The sequence below is a fragment of the Copadichromis virginalis genome, linkage group LG23, assembly GCF_057382275.1.
Source record: "Copadichromis virginalis isolate Kocher_CV1m ecotype Utaka linkage group LG23, C_Virginalis_male_GT1.1, whole genome shotgun sequence".
Classification (NCBI taxonomy): Eukaryota; Metazoa; Chordata; class Actinopteri; order Cichliformes; family Cichlidae; genus Copadichromis; species Copadichromis virginalis.
Window position 1 is genome coordinate 25303095 of NC_140639.1, and position 11868 is coordinate 25314962.

General features: G+C 41.1%; 1 long non-coding RNA gene across 1 annotated transcript; it reads left to right on the forward strand.

The window, feature by feature from the left end:
* The first annotated feature begins 5920 nt into the window (after window positions 1-5920).
* Window positions 5921-8598, forward strand: LOC146681004 (uncharacterized). The gene is made up of 2 exons (XR_014918160.1): window positions 5921-6225; window positions 7846-8598. It is a non-coding gene; the product is annotated as an uncharacterized LOC146681004 (long non-coding RNA).
* The last annotated feature ends 3270 nt before the right edge of the window (window positions 8599-11868 follow it).

The window sequence follows — 11868 nt, forward strand, 5'->3', positions numbered from 1 at the left end:
TTGGGGCTCCTGAAGCCCCTCGGGCTGGCCGTGGTTGCTCAGGAGCATCAACTATTTTATCTCAAGTGCACAACTCGTGGGGTTTTTCTGAAGCTCTGACTTTGATCTCTGCATCCATCCAGCTTCAATACAGCTTAACCCTTATCGCTAGCAGCCCAGAGCCCGCCAGCATCAGGACCACCGCAGACAGATTTATAGGCAGGGGCCCCCCCTGTTACTTTAAACATGTAATCCATTGCAGATTATTACAGATTACTGGACAGATGCATCAATAGCTGTCATAATTATAAATGAATACTTTCCATTTGAAGTCACTACAGCTCCTACAGCATGCATGAACCACTTTTAGAGGTCCCCAGACAAAAACAACAAGCTGGATTGTTTCGGTCTTTTATCAAACATTTTCAATAATCAATGGTCATTTTTCTTTTAAGAATGGATAATCCAGAAATCAATACATATTCGTTAAATGTAAAAATAAGTCACCACACTGATGATTGCACAGTTTGACTGGACTCTAATTTCAGCATTTATCATTTATAGCATGAAGCATGTTGTAGACGTACAGCTTCACCTTCTGGCTGCTTCTGCAGATAAACACAAAGCTGAGTTGGTGTTTTCAGGCCGGAGTTACTGTAACATACCGTAACTATATCTGGAAAGGATGAGGATTAAACTTAACCTCTCTAAAGCATACATTTTATTTGTTCTCTCTTGCCGTTTGGCTCTTACAGTGCTTGGAGCGCAGTTTAAAATAAAGTTTGGTTTCATTATGGACTGTATGTCTTAATGGATGCTCAGTAATCAGAAGAAGTAGATTCTGTCAATCTGAACAAACATTTCATCACTAATCCAACTGACTACGTGAGTCTCAGCTGACTGCAGGTTTCAAGATCAGGTTTCCCTGATCTTAAAAAACGTGCTATTGAAGAAAGACTGACACTAGCACCGGCTCAATAATAATGATTAAAATGTTGTATAAATACAAAGACATGGCACCCTTAGGCCCCCTCCTCGGTTCAGAGATGGTCATTCTCTTTTCACACAAATGGCTTCCTTGACTCCTACCAGGATGTGCACATCCTCATCACTTACTGGTAAATAGACTGGTTCTCATACAGCACTCAAAGCACTTTATGCAACATGCCTCATTCACCCAAGCACTTTTTTCAGTGCTTAAGTGCTTTCTGTCTAACATTCACAAAACGTCAGGTCAGTATCTTGCCAAGGATATTTGGCATGCAGACTTGAGCAGCCATGGGATCAAACCACAAACTTTTGGATTAGTACATGACATGCTCGACCTCCTGAGCTACAGCCAATCACCGAAGGAGTGGTCACTAGCTTGTAGGCATAATAAGACTGCAGAGTCCTGGACTGATGAGGTAGCTCTTCTGTGTTTTCCCATCCTGTTGGCCAGAGCTTGCTTGGTTTCCACAATTTATAATTCACAGTAATCCTCTGGGCACTTCACCATGTACACGATATTACTTTGTTTCCTGTTACTCTGTTTTCCTTGGGGTAGATCGTTTTTTAGCATAGCGTGTTTTCTGGGTTTGAAAAATTGAGTCTCAGCTGTTCCGAAACTCCTGACACATAAGGGCTCACCAGTGGTTTTCACTTAGGCGGTGGCTGTCCATACTCTTTCCTGGATCGCCTGGAGCATTGTTGGGTTATCTTCCCAGCTCTGACAAATGTCCAGCTGGGATGACAACATTTATTCAGGGCCTTCTTGATATGATGTTCTTCTGCTTTGCTGGCTTCTGTATCTGTGGGGATGATGTTCACACTGTGCTGTAGCATCCTGATGACAACTAATTTGTGCTCCAGTGGGTGATGAGAGTCATGCCTTAATGTATCCATATGCATTGGCCTATGGTACACATCAGCTTTTCAGTACTAGTTCCACAGTCTAACAAACTCAATGGCTTGGTGGTGTTTCAGGATAGAATATTGGAGCCCTTTTTTACCTACATTGGGTAAAACTGGTGCAACCATGTTTCTGCCTGTAGTAATGGCAGTTGTGTGTGAAATGTAGACAGAGGACTAGTCCTGATGTGAAGGGTAGGGTCACCCTTTAATGTCTTATGAACTACCTCCACTACTCCAGTAACTGGAATGCAAGTGAGAGAGATTCAATGTCAAACGAGACCATTGTTTTTATCTTCCTCCATAATGTCTCGTACTTCTCCACAAATATCCAAAGTGTTCTGAATGTTGTGCTTGAAAAATGGCTGAGGACTGAAGCCAAAAACCTGGGAGGATGTTGTCAGCTTGTATATAAAAGATGGCCCATAATGTAACCCAATGGTAGGGCAGTCCTGATGTAAAACCTTGCCTTCTTGGTGCTTAGAGACCAGATGTGACAGGTGAGGGTTTAATCTGACTGAGAAAACAAATGGGTAAACATGCAGAATAAAAACTATCCTGCTTTGTCATATATTTTACTCTAAATAGTTTTTTTTTACTCTAAATTGTAATAAATAGTTTTTACTGAGGACACACATAAAAACAGCTGAGAAAGGCAAACTGAGGCTAAACCCCTGTTCTTCTAAGTTCTTACCTTTCTGTGTGCACAACATTTAAAATACCCAGCAAACATTTTTGAAAATAGTTACAAAATGAAAACTAAGCTATAAGCTGATGTCTGAGAAATAATGCTGTCTTCTGGGTGTCACTTGAGCATGTTGGACTTTATAGAAAAGCCAAGGTTATGTACAATAATGTATAATTAGCTAATCACATGGCAGCATTTAAGCATGAAGACATGGTCATGACATTCTGCTGGATTCAGTGTGAGCATCAGAAAGAGGAAGAAAGGTGATTTAAGTGACTGTACTTCAGAAACTGCTGATCTCAGAAGAAGGAGAAGACCACAGCAGGTACTACTCCTGTTAGCCTAGGAGAGGAACCTTTGAACCAAAACAGAAAATTGGACAACATAAGATTGGTGACCATGTCCAAAACGGGACTAATCCCGTAATAGCAACGTTGAGGGCCAGTGAGTGTGTATAACAAACCAAATGCATGCTGTTTCTAATTAGAAAGAAATACTTTGGCTTTCTTCATAATAAGAGTTTGTCCAATAAGCCAGACTATAAAAATGTTGATCAGTAAACTCTTAAATTTTATCACCAGGGCCTTATTGGCAGCTCCACCAAAGGGCTGTTAGGTTTGCACAAAGCAAATACAAGCTGTGACTCTAATACTAGGCCAAATGATTTAATTTCTAAACTAATAGGATATAATTCCATTTTTTCAGTCTTACCTTCTTGCCTCATTATGAAATTTTGCACAAACTCACAGAAGAAACTAAATTGCTGTTTATGAATCAGCTGCGGATTGGAGGTTAAAAGTCGAATCGGTAAATCAGGTTCTTGATGCATCACTTGGGCTCTTCTGTGTGTATTCTGTCCTTTACCTCTGGGCTGAAGTAATCCAGTCGGGTGATTCAAGTGTTCAGTTCTTGCCCTGTTAGCAGACAATGCTAATTTCAGTTGTAAACTGTGAGGAGCTCCCTGAGGGGTTTACCCCTCAGAAATAAAGCACTCTAATCCCTTCCAATTATTACCTGTTGTCTCGGTGACACAAGATTTAGAGATAGAGTTGCTGAGTGCGCTCTTCATGATGGCAAAATATTCCAAATCCACTGATTGCTTTGCTAACCAAAGCCTAGATCTGAATCTGACGGGAATATGTGGCTTTAAAACCTTCTGCTGGGACCTGCGGCATGATCACTGTTAATGTATATGATAATAATAATAAATGTGGGAGTTCTTCGCTTCTTTGAGCCCACTATGAGCTCCACTTTACTCTGAAATACCAGCCCCCTCTTCCTCCTCTATGCTGGTACTGCAAACTGTTTTCATTAAAGTGGAAAGTCGTTGAATTTCTGATGTACTTTAAGTGTGCGCGACTCGTTTGGTGTCTGTGGCATGTTCTCAGCTTTGCTGTGTTAGATTCACTACACGGGAAACCAGATGCAGGTGAAATATAACCACAGAAAAGTTCTATTTTCTGTAAATGAGCTGACTTTAAACAGTTTGTTTCCCTGTGAATGCACACAGTGTAATAATGTGGGTTCAATCCTCCAATCTAACGTCTTACTGCTGCATAACTCATAAGCTGAAAGGTTTTTTTTCTGTAATTGTTATCATTGATTCCAGCTTGTATCTCCTTTTTATACAGGTGTTGCTTCTTCTTATAAATAAAGTGACTTGTCTAAAAGACTTTAACCTGAGATTTGGCGTTCTTGTCACGTTCTAACTCAAGCAGTCATGAGGACCGGGTGCAGAAAAAGTGAGAGAGATGTAACAGAAGAGCATCTGTGGACCTCCGAGGGGGAGGAGGACAAAACACACGACATGAAAAAGATCTCCACTATCGCAAACTCTCGCACCTTTCCAAAAAAAGAAAAAAAAAAAGATGCTTAGGGGACTGTTTGAAGGAAGGAATGAAGGAGCTATAGGCTCCGGAGGACTTTGAGGATTATGAGGACGTTCACATTCAGAGGCGGCGGCCTGGTGCGATGGGCTCAGGCCTGTGAAAGCTCCTGGATCAGTTCTGCGTTCCTGTGAAGAGTGATGGACAGCTAAAGTTCACCAAGACTTTGTTCTTCCTCATACATGCTGACCACGTGCATGCATCCATGACAAAGGCACACTGCTAATGAGAAATGATTTGATGTGAACACCACAAGGGGGAAAAAAACAGTGTTTCTCTTTTTGGTTTGGTTTCAGTTCACCCAGAGTGTTGGTGCACACAGAGTCCTCACCCTGGGCTCAGTCTGGGTTTGCATAAAGAAGTCACTGCTTTAATGTTACACAGTGTTACAGTGTCATTTCCTCACAGTCAGGAGCCAACACTTTGAAATATGACCTGCAACTAGGGGCATAATTAACCTGTGATTAAATGGGATTACAATGTATTTTATTAGAAATTACAATGTAATTATATTTACTTACAATTGGTAAGTAAATGAGTGTAACATGAGTGTAACAAATCAGGTCCTTACAGGAAACAAAGAAATAAGTATACTGTAAGTGATTTTAAGTATTGCATAGCTTTTAAAATAACAAGAATGCACCGATTTCCCAATCTCATGAAGCTTTTTTCTAATTTAAAACACAGAAAACATACAAAATGTTAAAACTTAGAAAATTTAAGAAAAATCTGAGCTAATAATGAATTTAAAGTGTGTGGTGTTATAAAGAAACAGCTGGAGGAACTTTTGGGAACTACTTAGGTTAATTAATTAACCTAAACATTAGTTAATTAATGTTCATTAATGTGACTTGGTGTATAAAAAGCGTCCTCTAAAATCATAGAGAGGCAGAGTTTCTCAGAGGTAATGATGGGCAGAGGTTCACCAATCAGCAAAAAACTGCACCTGCAAATTGTGGAACGGTTTCAGAGTAATCATCAACATAAAACTGGGAGAGATTTTGAATATCTCATCATTTACAGTGCATAATATCATTAAAAGATTCACAAAATATAGAGAGATCTCTGTGCGCAAAGGACAGGTAAGTGCATAAATATTGTGTTTGACAGCCCAGATCTCCTTGGTGAGTAACATGAAGGCTCACACAGTGGACATATTAAAAGGAAGCATAAAATGTTCCCCACACTACTAATATCCTACGAGCCCTTGAAGTAGTATTTGGCATTTTTTAATTCCACCTTTTATTTTCTTCCAAGTTTGCTTCAGAAGAACAGGAGAAGAAATCTAAGGGTTCAAAATGCAACCAAATCAACTTTATGTCTTCTCCAAGTGTCACAAAATCCAAATGTGTTACGATTTCTCTCTACCACTCTCTCAGTATCAGTGACATCAGCACAAAACAGATCAAATTTAACAGACAGGAAAAAGCGTTAGTGTCCTGCATGTTTTTCCATGTGGATTTCACAAGTGAACGGCAGAGGGCAGCATTGCGCCACCGCTGCCCAGCTGAAGACGAAGAAGGCGCTACCGGCATTATCTCGGTGTTTTTCGGCTGGAGGACCTCTTTGTTGTGTGCTCGCACTAAACCCAGCCGTCGGTGGGAGTGAAGATGTCCTCGGTTGGGTCTTTCAGAGAGCGCCTCAGGCAGCGGATGTCGGCTGTGGGCGATGACCTGTGCTCGGCGCTGGAGGAAACCACCGTCCGGTACGAGGCGCAGATCGAGCAGCAACGGAAAATGCTGGATGTCATCTGGAAACCCGAAGTAAAGTTATACAGAATAGGTGTGTAAGATCCTGATTTAACCACACTCGGTGTGACTGCGCGGTGTTGACAAGAAGGGGCGAGGACGGTGACACCGAGGGTGTTGGTGAGGAACAGGACAGGGCGGAGATCAGCAGAGTCTGCTGAGGAGGCCACCAACAAAAAGCTATAAAGCTGCAGGCAGAGACAGTCTGCTGCACCCAGACCCCATTATTAAAAAACAGAGGAAAGGGTAGAGTGCAGGGGTGTCAAACATATGGCCCGGGGACCCAGAAGTGGCACGCTAAAGAGTCCAATCCTGCCGGGCTATGCAGTAGTGGGTGGGACCACTACAGTAGCGTATTACAGTATTGTGTGTGAAAATACAACCCCACCAAATACAGCATCCCCTGGATTAACACAGGGTTTATGGTCCAGGACGTGGAAAATCTGCGAATCAGAAACCATGTGTTTATTTTATTATTTTCATCAATTTAAAGCCATAAAAACCCTCCTGACACTTTTAAAGACACTTTTGAGACACATCTGTATGCATTCAGCAGGGTGTTTCGTATATAAGACGCCTTAAATGCATGGAAAAAAACACCTTGCTCTATAGGCTGGATCATCAATGTGGTGTTCAGCGGTAAGACGATATTTATATTGTTATGTTTTTTTAGGCTAGAAAATGCTTATTTTACCGCAAAAATGGTTCAAATATAAAAATATAACATTACCTATAGGCCGCAGAAACTCGCGTGAACAATGTAGGGAACTTACGGAAGACAAACAACCCAAAGCGTCAATTCTGTTGCACTAGTACCGGCCTGATACCAATACCAGCGTTGCTATCGATACTTGGATTGGGTGCGTTTGTATTGGTTTCTGTACTGACCAATCATGACACGACAGAACTTAAAAGTAAAACAATTCTTTTACTGGTGTTGATTGCAGACTGATCGCTTGCACACCGTCCAGAGAGTTACTTTCTATAAACTATGCTGCTACACATGGAAAATTTAAAAAGGTAATTTTAGGTAAAATGTTTGTTTCCTCTGAAGGTTTTGTGCCTTTTAAAGGTTCTTGTGTTTGGTTGTTTTTGGTAGGTTTTTAATCAGAAACAGCTCCATTTTTTTTGTCGCTTATGCTAGCCCAGGACACAGTGCCACAGTCTCAGCTGAAGAGCACAGCTCTAACTCTTCCAAGCCACCTCCTCCAACTCTTCTAGGGAATAGAATATCTTCAGTTTGTTTGAGAATTAAGCTGGAATCTCCTCCTAATCAGATGCTTGAACCGACCCGACTGTCTCCTTTCAATGTGGATGAGTACCGCTCCTTCCTGAGATGCTTGAACTCCTCCCCGAGGCAGCAAGTCAAGCGTCTTCCTCAGACTCGGAGGTGCTAATACTGGAAACAGCTCCAGTGCAACCTGCAGGCCAATGTTCAGTGAGGCCAGAATGACGACTCCACCAAACCCTACAAACCCTCCACCTCCCTCGGTTACATCTGAAAACTCTCTGTGAAAGTTATGAACAGAATGCCCCAAACGAATGATTACCATCTGTGCCATCAGACCTCTGCTGTTACTATAATATATTTGTTTTGTGTTGTCCTCTCATCACTCTCGTCACTTTTTGTGTCTGTGTGTGTGTCTCCCTCCAGATGACCCACACAATCAAGCTTTTAAGAAGAAGTTGGAGGTTTCCAACCAGGAGCAGAACTCCAGTGTGGACCAGAAGGACTCAGAGGTCACGGATTAAAGAGGACGAGGAGAAAACCTGCACCTGGCATGAGGGACAAGCAGGAGGCTAATAACTTTATGGTGACTCCTTACTTATCTACGGGGGGAGTAATCAAAGGGCTGTTTGGTTCTGACTGCGCATTCTTCACACATTTACGTTCCCAGTGAAGCCTTCAGCACATGTCCATACTGACACTAAAAGTTGAGTTTCTTTAGATCACCGGGCAACATGTTTCTCTTCCATTTTTGTTATTTTCATATGTTGATTTATTCCAGTTTGGATCCTGATTCACACAAGGTCCTGGAAAACCTGGTAGGTTACTGAGGGCAAGAACTAAACCAGGTCTCTGTGGGCTGAACATCCCTAACAGTGAACCAGAGCCAAAGACAGCTCTGCCATAGATGAGAGCCAAGACTGGGAAGAAAATGAGCATGCTGTTAGCTCAAAGAGCAGCAAAGGTACAGACGGTACAGAAAAAGTGTGCGAGGTATTTGGGGGGAAAATGTGTTGAAGGTTCAGAGTGAAGCCCACTTCTGAGGAGTTGTTTGATAGGGAGCCAGATGTTGGTGATTATTGTTTGTGGGGTTTTCTGTTGTTCAAAGTGAGCGGTGGGCTTTTTTCTTTGTTGCTGATTATAAATCTGAAAATTGATTAAAAAACAACTTCATTTAAATATTTTGTTGCCATTTTCATTCATTCTAAAATTTTCTGATTGTTGTGACGGGAGCTCTGTGAAAGAGATGTTAATGCTTTAAAATGGATGTTTGGTTATTTTTAAAAAGACTCATTGCCTTTTCATCTGCCACTTTATTAGATACATCTTGCTAGTACTGGATTGGACTTCCTTCTGCCTTCAGAACTGCTTTAATTTGTTATGACATAGATTGAACAAGGTGCTGGAAACATTCCTCAGATTCTGGTTGATATTAACATGCTAGCATGTCCAATTTTGGTGAGCCCCTGCAAATTGTAGCCTCATTCTTTGACCTTGGCTGATAGGGGCAGCATCCGGTGTGCTCTTCTGCTGCCGCCAAGATGCTCTTCTGCATACCTCAGTCGTAACAAGTGGTTTTTTGTTTTTTGGTGTTACTGTTGGCTTCCTGGCAGCTTAAAGCAGCCTGAGCATCCTCCTCTGACCTGAGACCATTCTCTATAAACACTACTGGTTATGTGGGAAAATCCCAGTAGATCAGCAGTTTCTGAAATACTCATACTCAACAACCATGCCACGTTCAAACTCACTTAAATCACCTTTCTCTCATATTCTGATGCTCAGTTTGAACTTCAGCAGGTTGTCTCAATCATGTCTACCTAAAATACACTGTTGCTGACATGTCATTGGCCGATTAGATATTTGCATTAAGTAGTAGCTGATGTACCTAACAAAGGTGGCCAGTGAGTGTAGTGTACAGTTGTGTTCAAAATAATAACAGTGTGTTTTAAAACGTGAGTAAAGCTCAAAATCCGTATAATATTTTTATTTCCATTCATTGGGAACACTGCACATTATATTTTACATCAAAACATGAAGAACAAAGTATCAATATTTCAATTACTTTACAGAAAATGAAGCAAAACATGATACTGGGCTGTTCAAAAAAATAGCAGTGTCTGCATTTTTCATTACAAACTCAAATATTTACTCAATAAACTGAAAAAAACCATTCAGATTTAGCATTCCTGTGAATCACTAAGCTAATATTTAGTTGTTTAACCACTGTTTTTGAGAACTGCTTCACATCCGTGCTGCATGGAGTCGACCAACTTCTGGCACCTGTAAACAGTTATGCCAGCCCAGGATGATTTGACAACCTTCCACAATTCCTCTGCATTTCTTGGTTTTGCTTCAGAAATAGCATTTCTGATGTCACCCCACAAGTTTTCTACTGGATTAAGGTCCGGGGATTGGGCTGGCCACTCCATAACCTGAATTTTGTTGGTCTGGAGCCAAGATGCCGCTCGCTTACTGGTGTGTTTGCGGCCATAGTCTTGTTGAAACACCCATTTCAAGGGCATTTCCTCTTCAGCATAAGGCAGCATGACCTTTTGATATAAGCAAATTGATCCATGATCCCTGCTATGCGATAAATAGGCCCGACACCATAGTAAGAGAAACAGCCCCATATCATGATGCTTACACCACCATGCTTCATGGTCTTCAGAGTGTACTGTGGCTTGAATTCAGTGTTTGGGGGTCACCTGACAAACTGTCTGCGGCCCTTGGACCCAAAAAGAACAATCTTACTTTCATCACTCCACAAAATGTTTCTCCATTTCTCTTTAGGCCAGTTGATATGTTCTTTGGCAAATTGTATCCTTGTTTTTTTTACATAACATCATACTATACTACTATCTAGGGCTGGGCCATATTATACCGTTCACGGTAATACCGGTATAATGTTAGGCAACGATAGGAAAATGAAATATCGCGATAGAATATGAGTAAAACGCGCATGCGCAGTGCCTTTGTTTTCATACGCACACGGCCGATTGTTGAGTGAAACAGATGAACCAGAATTGGTTTGTAAAAATGGTGCAACTTCAGTGATGTGGAACTGGTTTGGTGTTTGTCTGTCAGATACACAAGAAAGCACATTTTTTTGCAGAACATGCAAGCGGCCGTCGTTATTGTCGTATTTGTCGGACTAAGATGCTCTTAAATCTGGGAGTAATCTGGGTCCTAAACTCCGTATACTTCAGGTCAAATGAACACTGCAGCATCACTGAGAGTTAAAAACTGTCTAAATTCTTTCATCTTTAATAAAACGATCAGCATTGCTGCTTTACCAGGTGTAACTATGAAGTTTAACTTCCAGGCATCCATGAAAACAAAATTTATTACATTTAACGGAGTTAGAAGTTAGCAGGAAGCTAGCGGAAGTTAGCTCGCTAATTTCGCTAGTTGCCTAAGCATGATATATAGATTTCTGAAAAAAATCAAACGTACAGCTCTGCTATCACTTCCAACATAAATGAAGACAGGAAACTAAACAGCAGTGACGTTTGTAGGGTTACTGAAGTTGGGCTAGCTGCTATATAATGATGTGCTACGTGATCGCTAGCGACACAGCTATGTTAGCATAACATAAACAGTGAAGCTGGAGGACGAACACTAACACTTTTCCACTCGATAAAAGTTAACGTGAAGGTTCCTCATGGTTAGAGACAAATGCAATCGCATGGCAGGATGCTGTAAACGGACCGAACTTCAGTCAGGAGAACGAACAACTGAGATAATCCATCCACAATACGAGGTTAGTCATTAATATACTGCAACAACATGGGAATAGAGCAGCTGCCAGAGAATTCAACATTAATGAATCACTGGTACAGATTTGGAGGAAGCAAGAAGAATGAGTTTAATAAAGTTTGATTTATCTGACTGCTTTGTTTCGCTTAATGTGCCTTATAATCCCGTGCACCTTATTGTCCGAAAAATGCATACTGCACACTGCAGTTTAATGTTACAAAGCACCTCTTTTTAACTTCAGTGGATATTATACATGGTTATGCTCAGGATATGTCAGCCCATTTCTACTGGAAATGCCTTTTGGTTAAACTTTCAGCAAGGAATTTGCATTTGCACTGTTAAATTTTTATAAAGCTTTAATGTACATAAAAACCAGCTTCTTGTTTAAGTGAAAATAAATGGAAGGTTGTCTTTTTGCGCTAGTAATGTTGTGGAGTTGTATTTTGTCTCGCATCAATTATATCGTCAGTTATATCGTTATCGCAAATTTTCAAATATATATCGTGATAAATATTTTTGGCCATATCGCCCTGCTCTACTACTATCATATTGAACACGCCCATTTCACTTAATTCAGTTACGCAGACTCGGGTGCATTCATATCATGAGTGTTGGGTTGGTTGGTTTCTCTGACTCTACTACACCGACTGATAATTTTCAAGGCACCCAAAGCGCTTTACAATTCCAATTTGC